Source organism: Crocuta crocuta, unplaced genomic scaffold (genome assembly GCF_008692635.1).
Source record: "Crocuta crocuta isolate KB4526 unplaced genomic scaffold, BGI_CrCroc_1.0 scaffold32, whole genome shotgun sequence".
In the NCBI taxonomy this organism is placed as follows: domain Eukaryota; kingdom Metazoa; phylum Chordata; class Mammalia; order Carnivora; family Hyaenidae; genus Crocuta; species Crocuta crocuta.
The window spans coordinates 809,641-822,146 of NW_027529424.1; positions in this window are offsets into that span (position 1 = coordinate 809,641).

Below are 12,506 nucleotides of genomic sequence, written 5' to 3' on the forward strand. Positions count from 1 at the left end.
TGAAGACCAGACTCTTCACGTCCTTCCCCTCTGCCAAGCGGCTGGACAGTAGGTGAATCAGCTCCACGAATACATCACACGTCTAGGTCTCCCCCGGGAGCCCCCAGGGGGCGTCTTGATGTCTCACTGACAAAAGGAGTGCCACCTCTGGCTTTGAGAAGCAGCAAGAGTGAGTCCTTGTCACTTACGCTGTCACAGGGGCAAGCGGATGCCGATGACGGGTAGAGGGTGACGCATTGTGGGCGCAAGTATCTGCTCTCACAAACGCACCAGTGCTGTAAGTGCTAGAAGAATCTGCTAAGACACTATTTTGGATAGGTTACATAACCTCTGTGAGGCTCAGATTCCTAAATGGAAAATAAGAATAATCCGTCCATGACAGAGCTGCTGTAGAGATAACGTGAACTAATATCTAAGAAAGTCTCTGCTTCTATCCCTGGCATCCAGCAACTACGCATTTGTTTCACCGTCCCCATCACCCACGGAGGAAATACTCCATCACTACTCATTCACCGAGTACAACACTGCTTACCTGGGATTTTAGCCTCTTGAATTTTGTTGGATATTTGTTATATTAAAAAAAAATCAATTTGCCGTGCCAAGTAAAAGTAAACATAAAAAAAAATGTAAAGGCTGGCATGCTAGGAGTTCATTTAAAATGCAATCATGCCTCATTGTATTTACGGGAAGGCTCGGTAACTACATTGAAGCATCTAACACATTTCCCGGCTCATCTGATTATCCATGGTCACTCTCCCTCAGGCTTAGCACCTCTGGATAATCTTCCATTCCTTCCTGCCACTGGCTCCTTGCTGAAATGCTGGGGGATTCTTGTTGTTTATTTAAAAGTTTGTGTATGGTTGGTGTGGTTTTCTCCCCGTCTATCATCTATCGTCTATCGCAGAGTCTCTGGGACAGACGGGGGTCATTTCGCATCTGAAATAAGTCAGAGTAACTGGTAGTTTTGCCTCCAGGTGCTGTTCCTCATAAGAGGTTCAAGACACTCTTGGGGCGCCTGGGTGGCTTAGTCGGTTAAGCGTCCGACTTTCACTTAGGTCATGATCTTGCAGTTCGTGGGTTCGAGCCCCGCGTCGGGCTCTGTGCTGACTGTCAGCTCAGAGCCTGGAGCCTGTTTCAGTCTGTGACTCCCTCTCTCTCTGACCCTCCCCTGCTCACTCTGTCTCTCTGTCTCTCTCTCCTAGAAATAAATAAAACATTAAAAAAAAAAAGACACTCTAGTTACATCCATTTTCCCCACCTGTATCTTTGACAACATAATCGGTGGATGCTTCTGCGGTGGATTCGATTTATTCACATTTGATTTCAAGACTCTTTATCAAATTATCCTAATTATATCACTTCCCGGTTCCTTTCCCTGCCAATTATGCAAAAGGCATGTGGTTTCCATCTTTCCCCTTCAGTATGTCATCAGAGGCTCCTGCTGTCCGCCCAAGATTCAAGCATTCTTCCTTTTACTCAAAATGCATCTCAAAGCCCATCTCCTCCAGGAAATTCATGCCTGCTAAGTGTGATATTGTATTTGTTTCCTAGGGATGCCATAACAAGTGACTACAAACTTACTTGGTGGCCTAAAACAACACAAGTTTATTCCCTCCTGGTTCTAGAAGGCAGAAATCCAAAATCAAGGTGTCATCAGAGCCATACTCCTTCTGAAGGTTCTAGAAGAGTATCCTTCCTAGCCTCTTCTGGCTTCTGGTGTTTCCATGGCATGGCATTCCTAGGCGTGGAACTGTATAATCCCCCTCTCGGCCCCCGTCTTCTCATGGCCTTCTCTCCTGGGTGCCTGTCTCCTCCTCTTCTGTCTTAATCTCCCTCTGCTTCACGCTTAGAAGACCTGTCACTGGATTTAGGATCCACCTGGGTAATCCAGGATGATCTCATCTTGAGCTCCCTAAGTTAATTTTATCTGCAAAGACCCTTTTTCCAAATAAGATCACAAAGGTTCAGGGGCGAATTTTATGTTATATATATTTTACCACAATTACAACTTTTTATTTTATTTTTTATTTTTTTGAGAGAGAGTGAGTTCGAGTGAGGGCAGAGAGAGAAAGCAGGAGAGAGAAAGAGAGAAGCACGGATCACCCGACATGGGGCTCCTGCTCACCTGAAGTGGGGCATAGCCTCACCCAATGCAGGGCATGGGCTTACCATCTTGGGCTCGTCTGATGTGGGACTCGAACTCATGAACCTTGAGATCATGACCTGAGCTGAGGTCAGATGCCTGACGAATGAGCCACCCAAGCGCCCTGCAATTTTTTTAATAAAAAAATAGAAAAGCAATTGTTTCTCCAAGGTCAAGCTTCTTCTCCTGAGAAGTATACTCCTAAGAGTGCAGTCTTTCACGTGCATCGTCCTTGTGGGACTTGGGGACAAGGAGAACTGACACAAATACACTCACCTCCTGCATCTTACTGTGCCATGAGACAAAGTCCTTGGTCTCTGAACTAGGAAGCTCGTGTCTTCTAGTAGCAATAAAACGGTAACAAGCCCACTTGTTAGCTTGCAAGGCAGCTAACATCTCAGACCACTCACAGTTTTTGACACACACTACTGCATTTCGCTCTTACCAAGTGGAAATAAAACTATGTGTGCGGAGCCACAGAGTTCGTGTTCCAGCCTTGGAAGATTCTGCTCACCAGTCCTTGCACATAGCTCTCAGAAAATTGTGCCTGTGATTCCTGGGGAAGACCATAGTGATGGAAGGAAGCGAAAATGAAATTCGACTCAACAAAATGTCATTATGTGCCTGCTGTATGCTAGGCCCCCTCTGAGACACTGAAAAGATGACCGACAACGGATCTTATTCTCAAGGAGCTCATTGTTTGGGAGAAATACAGACACAGGACAATACTAAACTGTGATAATCGCCAAGTCCAGAGGCAGCATATTAGAGAGTGGCAACTCTGGGCCAGAATCAACTGCAGCAGATTCATGCTCTCAATCACTACCTTATATGTTTCCTGAGAAAGGCATTGTTTATTTTGACATACGATTGCTAAAATATGAACAAAAATGTGTCATCTTTATTAATAAAAGCAGCGTGAACTTTGGCAAAACACTATCCAGTGATGCCCTGGTGGACAAAAGCTTGAATATATTCAAGGATTTGGCAAGCAGCGTGGTTGGTTTCAAGATGGCCTTGTTTACAGAGGTCAGGCACCCTGTAGCTCATGGTAGGGGATCATCTCTGCATCCCCTGGCACCTTCATTCACATTGCCCTCCAGTCCCACCTTGTCCTCCGGGGGCAAGACGTGAAGTTCCGTAACACACCTGGTCCGCAGGGCTCACTGTGGTCCTGCCCTATTGGTTTGAGCAAGTATTAAAACTTTTCAGCAGAACGCTAAGCAGTCGGAGGTGAAAATTGCACTGACTGCCCATCAGAAGTGCTTCTCAAATGCACGTAGTCATAAGGTCCTCAACAATTAGAAATGGAGATGCTTAAAAAAAAAAAAAAAAAATANAAGTACAAAGTGAAAGTCATGGGCAGGGCTTGACAGGCATCAAGTGGAAAGTGCAAACTAGGGAACTTGCAGCATTTTCCAAACATCCACTGCTATGCAGACAGCAGTCACAGCTGGAAAGAAGGAATGTGTCCGTCTTTAAGATTGCAGGGTTCTGGTCCTTCTAGATTCCTTCCAATGCTGCTTGCAAACTGGTGGCTTCTTTCCTTAACTCATCTCTTTCTTGCTGAGCCCTATCCCATACAGTTAAGAGTAACCAACTGACACTTTGAATATTCTGCCTCGGAATGATCTTTCTTGAGTCTAAAGTATATTAGATATATTTTCTATCTTGTAAGTTACTAAGCACAAGAATCTTACCCAAATGTTTTGAAATTATGTAACAGGGGACACCATATTTTTTTTAGTCTTTTATGGTTTCCTTACCACTTTTCCAATCTCTGCTTCCTTCCTAATTGTAAAGCCAATTGCAAACATTTAGTGTGGCAACATCCCATGTTTACATTCCAATTTTTTTTTTTTTGAGAGGGAGAGAGGTGGGTGGGAAGAGCAGAAGGAGAGAGAGAATCTTAAGCAGGCTCCACACCCAGTGCAGAGCTTGACAAAGGGCTTGATCCCATGACTGTAAGATCATGACTTGAGCTGAAATCAAGAGTTGGATGCTTACCTGACTGAGCCACCCAGGCATCCCATACATCCCAATTTCTGTATCAGTTACCAACTGTCACGTAACAAAACGCCACAAAATTTAGTGTCTTGAGAAAATACCACTTATTATTTCTCACAAATCTACAGGTCGGCTGGGTGAATCTGCTCATCCAGGCTGAGCTCAGTTGATCTCTGTTGAGATCATGAGTGCATCTAGCGTTAGAGGGCAGGTGAGCTAAAGGTTGGTTGATCCTAGTATGGTCTTATCTGGAAGATCCCTAATCTGTGGGGTCTCTTATCCTTCTGGGAGGCTATCTAGGCTTGTCTTTGTTGCAGTGGTAGGGTTTTGGGGGAAAGATGGAGAGGGACAGAGAGAGAGAGAGAGAGGAATCACCCAAAGCCTTTTGAGGCTAATCTTGGATCTGGCACACCATCGTTTCCATCACATTCAAATGGCTGAAGCAGGTCAAAAAGCCAATGCAAATTCAAAGGCTCTTGCTGGAAAGAGAGGCAAAGTCATATTGCAAGGGATACGAATAGGAGTGGTTAAGAATTGGGTTCATTTATCAGGGCGCCTGGGTGGCTCAATCAGTTAAGTGTCTGACTCCTGATTTCAGCTCAGATCATGATCTCACAGTTTGTGGGATTGAGCCCCACATCAGGCTCTGAGCTGACATCATGGAGCCTGCTTGGGATTCTCTCTCTCCTTCTCTATCTGCCCCCCGAATAAATAAATGCACATTTAAAAGAAGAAAAGGAAAAAAAAACTTTCTGGTAACTTGATATACATAAATCCAAAGGTTCATGTTTTTCTTTAATCAGTGGAAAATACACTTCCATTACTTCCTCAAATACAGTAAAACATTGGTTTGTGAGCATAATTCCTTCCAGAAACATGCTTATAATCCAAAGCACTTGTATATCAAGCACTTGTATATCCCCATAAGAAATAATGGAAACTCAGATGATTAGTTCCACAACCCAAAAATACCCATAAAAAACCATTATAGGCGCGCCTGGGTGGCTCAGTCAGTTAAGCGTCCGACTTCAGCTCAGGTCATGACCTCACAGTTCATGGGTTGGAGCCCTGCATCAGGCTCTGTGCTGGCAGCTCAGAGCCTGGAGCCTGCTTCAGATCCCATGACTCCCTCTCTCTCTGCTCCTCCCCTGCTCATGCTCTCTCACTCTCATCTCAAAAATTAATAAACATTAAATTTTTTTTTAAATCATTAAAATATTGTAATATAACATAATAAAGAAAATACAAAATATAAAGAAAAATAAACAAATTAACCTGCACTTACCTTTGAAAACCTTCATGGCTGTTGTGAAGGAGACAAGAGGGAAGAAGGTTATTTCTCAATCACTAACAGAATCCCTGCTATCTATTGGCTCAATAGAATCTTTTTCTTTTTGTGTGACTCTAACAAGGAAAACTTTAGGAATGACGCTAAGCATTCCGAAGTTTATTCTTGTATGGAAAAGCAAAGGACTGTCCACAGGTGCTCTGAAGTGACAAAAAATACACTAGTGCCAGTCATGGCACCTTCTAATGTTCTGAAAACTCACTGATTTCTGCCAAACACCGTGGCCTGAGACCGAACATCCGAGCATGGGAGATATTTACCCACAATCGCGTAGAGAGAGAGAACCATTGGCTCCATTGTGATCATGTGACATCTGGCGTCACGTACTGTCATATTGCAAGCCATCGCTCGTTTATCAAGTTAAAATTTGTTAGAAATGTCTGCTTTTCTTGTGGAACATTCGCAGAACAAGTTACTCGCAATTCAAGGTTTTCCTGGACTGTCTTCCCCCACTCTCTGCTTCCGGAACTCCTTTCTTTCTCCTCTATCCTCGCCCTCTGGAACTCGTTCTTTCTTTCTAGAACTTTTGTGAAATGGATGTTAAACGTTTTTGTTCTATCATGTATGTTCCTTAACTCCTTTACATTTTCCATCTTTTTATTTCTCTGAACTGCATTCTGGTTATGTCTCAGGTCTATCTTCTGATTGATTAAGTCTCTTTTTAGCTATATTACTAATTTCCTCTTCTCTGAAAAAATGGGTAAGTTGGGTCCTCCACTTAACTAGCCTTCCAAAATGAACTTTTAGATTTCGAGTGCAAACAACATGAACTTCTTGGACTTTTCCTTTAGTCCTGTTGCCAAATTCTCTTAATTGCCTCTTTCCATAATCTTATCAGTCCTCACCCCCACTTCTTCTTCCCATTATAGTATCCAAAGATGAAAATAAGAGACAATATTCAAATACATCTTGAGGTTAAATATTATGTAGTATTACTTTACAGCTAACGTGTAATATTCTTCCAATGATAGACTGACTTATGTAAGAATTTTTTCACGGTAATTAAGGCATCTCTAAGTCACCTCCTATTATCTAACGGACCCCAGTAACTACATTCAGTTTATCCTTGTAGTAGATGTGGTTTTACAACTTTTTATTCTTGTTTGGGTCTAAAAAAATGCTCTATATAAGCAAAAACAAGGGTTCTATATAAATCTCTGGTTGCATCAAGAAGTTGAATCGCCTCACACCCATAGGATTACTAGCATTAAAAAAGTAGAAAATAACACGTGTTGGTGAGGGTGTAGACAACTGCAGCCCTTGTTCACCGCTGGTAGGAGTGTAAAACGGTGCGGCCGCTATGGAATGCACTGTGATAATTCCTCATAAAACATTAAAAATGGAACTACCCTACGATTAAGTAACTCCTCTTTGGAGTATATGTCCAAAAAAACCGACAGCAGGGACTCAAAATGATGTTTCTCATCCACGTTCATAGCAGCGTTATTCACAAGAGCAAGAAGCAGAAAGACCCTAAATGTCTATGGAAGAAGAGATGGAAAAACAAATGTTTCTATCTGTACAATGGGTATTATTCAGCCTTAGAAAGAAGGAAATTCTGACCCGAGCTACAACACAGATGAACCCTGAGGACATTATGCTAAGTGAAGTGTTACCCAAACAGACAAATCCCCCATGATTCCATGCATATGAGGTAGCTAGAGCAGTCACATTCCGAGACAGAGCAGAGCAGAACGCTGACTGTCAGAGAGGACAGTTTACGTTTTGCAGGATGAAAGAGCTCCAGAGATTGATCCCCCAACAGTATGATAATAGGTAACACTACCAAACCACACACTTAGAAATGGCTAAGATGGATGTTTTTTAAAAACTTCTGGGGGCACCTGGGTGGCTCAGTCGGTTGAGCGTCCGACTTCGGCTCAGGTTGTGATCTCGCAGTTCGTGGGTTCGAGCTCCGCATCGGGCTCTGCGCTCACAGCCAGCTCGGAGCCTGGAGCCTGCTTGGGATTCTGTGTCTCCCACTCTCTGACCCTCCCCTGCTCACGCTCTCTCTCTCTCTCTCTCTCTCTCATAAATAAAACACTTAAAAACATAAAAATTTCTAATGTTTATTTTTGAGAGGGGGAGGGTGGAGGAGAAGCAGAGAGAGAGGGAGACACAGAATTCAAAGCAAGCTCCAGGCTCCAAGCTGTCAGCCCAGAGCCCAATACAGGGCTCGAACCCACAAACCTCGAGATCACCACCTGAGCCACCCTGACACCCTGGTATATTTTTTATTATGTGTATTTGACCCCAATTTTTTAAAAACCAAAAAGTTATAATGGTTCAAATAAATAAGACCAATTATACAGCTACGGTCTTGCATCTATAATAGGAGATGAGTTAGTAGGAGAAGAAATTCTCCAGGGCCTCTTAACACACTAGTAGCTACTCTACAGTATTCTCTTTCCCCACATCAATCTTGGACCTGAGATTCTAGAAGATGCCACTTTGTTCCAATTCCCCAAACTCTGGGATTGAATCAGGGAAAGAAGCAAACATTTTTAGAAATCGTGGGTTTCTGTACATGACAATAGGATTTAGGAATCTCCCTGGTCATCTGCAAATTTTGCCCTCCTTCAAATGATTTACCGTGGCAAACGTTTGTATTATATAATGTCTCAATCCTGTACTGAACAGACGTGTGGGCCAACTTCCTTCCATTATGGGGAACAGATGTTCCCTGTTTGTCATTGTTTTCCGGCGTTTAACTGATTTTTGATGCCCTCATTTTATTTCTCCAGGATTATTTTCTTATTCTTTTTTTTTTTTTTGAGAGGGTTGTTTTAGTCAAAGCTTCTTGCAAATCCAAATAAATATGTCTGCTGAGTTTCCTTTGCTTTGTATTTTTAAAATCTTTTAAAGAACCCTCCCAATAGGTTAGTGATGGATCAGATATACTTGCTCTTGGTCATGATCCTGCTTGCGACCCAACTAGGTTACAGTTACTGACGGTTCATGTTCACAGGCAAGAGCGCCAGGAAGCTCTGTGATCTATATTTGCCTTTATTCTAAAGTCTGAAGCCAGAGGCCACAAGTGACTCTCTGCCTCAGAAATAGTTGCAATTGTGAAAGATAGTATTAGATTTCCTTCATGTTTTGGCTCCCTTTTGCACTTCTTACAGAACCTTAGCAGGCTCAACACCATCAGTCACAAAGGGCTGCTGGGCTTTGAAATCGCTCTGCGATTTTTGTCTTTATATGCTCAACCTCAGTGCATTTTAAGGGCAGAGTCTCCCTTGCGGGAGTAAAAACAACAACAAAAGGCACAAAATGCTCCCAACACCTTCTGCAAAAAAATGGACCCACACCGAAAATTTCAAGCGGCTTTAAAAAGTCTCATTTTGCTCCTTGATCAGTTTCTGGTAACTATCTCTCCACTGACTGTAAAACCTTCCTGCGGTCTGGGAGGACTTTTGAACACCAAGCTTTACGGGAAAGCAAAGGAAGGGCTGCTGTGTACAGACTGCGACAGCGAATAAGAGCCCTAACGTCACCTTCCTTTTATTTGGCAATCCATGCAGCTTGTGGAAACTTCTTCCATTCAGGAGGCGACAACGAACCTTTCAGCCAGAAGACCACCCACTTATGCGTGGAGGCCTAGGTTTTGGCTTCCACTTGGTGAAGCCAAAGCGGCCTACCTGACACTGTCTGGTCCCCCAGCGCCATTGACAGTATTATCCCAATTCCCCCGACACGACACGGCTGTTGCGCTCTGAGCTGACTGCCTGTGATGTCCACTGAAAACAGGGGCAGCTCAGAATTTTTCTCTGTTGAGTTTGAGGCCCGCCAGTCTGGTCGGAATGGGGACGTTGGAGGTTGGAAGCACTTTGTTTTGACTTTGATTTTACAGTGTGTTGGAAAGACAGTTACAAGAAATGAACATTTTATTTTTTTTAATGTTTTGTTTTTTTTTTTTAAATTTCTGAGAGAGAGAGAGACAGCGTGAGCAGGGGAGGGTCAGAGAGAGAGGGAGTCACACACTGAAACAGGCTCCAGGCTCTGAGCTGGCAGTCAGCACAGAGCCCGACGCGGGGCTCGAACCCACGAACCGCGAGATCATGACCTAAGCGAAAGTCGGACGCTTAACCGACTAAGCCACCCAGGCGCCCCAGAAATGAACATTTTAAGTGTACGTATGCGTGGGGGAGGCTTCTAGAAAACTGGGGCGTGGGCACGCCTACTCTTGAGTAAAGGATCCCTGCAACGGTTAAAAGGGCTTCCTAACCTGTAGAGGTGTCAACTCGCGGGGCTCGCGTTCCAGAACGAAGACCCAAGGATGTGGGAGTCCGCGTGCTGCGGCGTTCAGAGACGAGCACCCGGCCCGGGCGCGGGGCGGGCTCNGCGCCTGCAGAGCTCCGAAAGCGGGTCCGGTGCGCGGGTTTGGGCTCCGGCTCGGGCGCCAGCTCCCGCTGAGCTGAACACATCCCGCTTGCGAAGCGGGTGTTTGATCTCCAAAGCCAGAGGCACCAAGGATTTTCGCCTCCGATCCGGTTTCTTCTGATTCCTTTTCACTGGCCGGCTCGCCTTTCTCCCCCGCCGACTAGATTTGCTCTCCCTTTGGAGAAAAGATTGCTTCCGGTTAAGGGTATTGAAGTTCTGTTTTTAGAGTGTGGCTGGGGGAGGCGGTCATTTTAAATAAGCCTGGTGCCCTTAAAGGTGGGGTTTGCATTACCCTTTTACCCCGTCGGCTTCACACTCTGCGCCGGTACCGAGCACTTCCTGGCGCCCCTTAGATGTGAGGTTTTGCAAACCGTGGTGACTGAAGAAGTGGGTCAGCTTGAAAACAGGATAGGGAGGCCTTAGGCACAGATGGCTTATTTATTCCGTTCATGGAGAGGCTTCTTTCAGTGATTGACGATTTAAAGTGTAAAGCGTTTGCATTCTGTTTAACGTTTGCTTGGAGATTTGTTTAAGAAAAGAACTTTTACTGAGCTTTAATGTGTTACAAAATATTAAAAGGGATGAGGAAAAAAGAAAAGCTGACTAAATCTTTCTCCCATTTGCAAGTTGCTTTTTTTTTTTTTTTTAATTTTTGAAGAGAATTCTTGGGTGGCACCTCCAAGTACCGAATGTCACAATTCAAGCCTAGAATTTTTTTTTCTTTTAAAGAGGAAGGGAAATTCTTACAGAAATCTGAGGCTGAGTTCTGTTTCTGCAGTGATAGAAATGTGCCTGTGATAGCTAGCCAAATATAAATTCGCCTTTGAGATGATAGACGATAACATTAGTGCTAGAAATGGGCCCAGGGGCACGTGGGCGGGGTTACCCACCTGTACATTATCTTTGTGGGGAGACCCTGCACTTCTCTCTTCTCCATTGTCATTTGTGTCTGTTATTCATTCTTTGGAAGGTTTGATCTGTACCCCCTTGCTTACACAGTCCTGCACGTCCATGCTACAGAATTCTTCATCTGTGTGTCCATTGATCTGGAAGCCTTCGCATACGTGGCTGCGTGAATTTCCCGGATTGACACCCAGAGGCATCACTTTATCCCCTCAGGAGGTTTTCAGTTTCGTACACCCACATGTTATATGTTAGCACAGTTACTCGAAGTGTAGAGATCCCAGTAGACTGAAGGATTTTAACCAGGAGCAGGTAATACAGCAGCTTCTAGTGGGAAGAGATTGATCCAATGAATTTTTTTTTTTGGTAGTCTGTTAAATGTGAGCGATCAGTAAAAATTCTTGGTGCTGGGCTCGTCGGTCGCTTTTTTGGGGGAGTTTGAATTTAGATGACATGTGCCAAATTGGGGGGTATTTGTGTTTTACTTGGCTTGTGTACTGATGGTACGGCTCCATGGAAACCTAGATTCTTTTTCTTACTTGGCTCCTGTTTGTAAATGTTAACATTTGAAAGACTCCTCTTTTCTCTGCTTGACCTTCTTCATTCTCTGCCAGTCAAATTAAGTGACAAATAAGGAGCCTTTGGAGGAATGCATAGGTAAACCCTCTACCTTTTAATGATGAATTATCGAAGGGGCTCTTGGTTGGCTCAAGTCCATAGAGCAGGCTGCTCTTGATTTCGGGGTCTTGAGTTCGAGCCCCACGTTGGGTGTAGAGATTACTTAAAAATGATGCATTCTCACTTTGAGGCCACGAGGTATGGGTCGGCTCACAAAGCAGTAATTTACTAAATAGTACCCTGGTGGCCTGAAGGAATTAATTTCCTCCCACAATTGAGTGTGCAGTTGACGCGTGGACAACACTGGTTGGAAATGCACAGGTCCAATTACACACGAATGTTGTCCCGTAAATAGAGCACAGTACTGCAGATATTGTTTCTCTTCCTTATGATGTTCACGATAACATTTCCTTTTTCCTAGCTTGCTTAATTGCAAGAATACAGTACATAATACATACACACAATATGTGTTCATTGACTGCTCACAGTATCAGTTAGGCTTCTGGTCAACACTGTGTCATTAGTAGTTAAGATTTGGGGGAGTCCTAAGTTATACAGAGATTTCTGAGTGTGTAGGTGGTCAGAGCCCCTCACACCCCTGGTGTTCAGGGATCAGCTGTCATGTATTTACTGCTTGTTTTAGACATACTAAGCCACAACTAGAGCCTCGGAAAGTAGGGAAGTACCAAATTAGATTCTTTTGCACAAAAAGATCATCGTTACTAGGTAGGCTTTTCTCTTTCATTTTCATAGAATTTTCTTTATGGACTGAAAAGATCATTGCATTTTCATGGCTCATGTTTTAAGTCCATGAACGAAATATGTTTTATGCTCCATGAAAAGACCAATAAAGGCTTACCAAGAAAGATTGTTTAATTAACTGCCTGGTAACACATGACTTACAATTAGGGGAAGTGACCTTGTAAAGAGTTTGGAGAGAACTCGAAAACTGTCAAGCAAATTCGAAGATCTAAAGTAATTATGTTTGTACTGTGATTTTTCTTAGCAAAGACTTTCTAAGTAGATAAAAATTTACTTCAATCCAGCCTTCTGCGTGAATTATTAGAAGGGGTTCAGATGACTGAAGGTCTCTGTTCTGCTGGG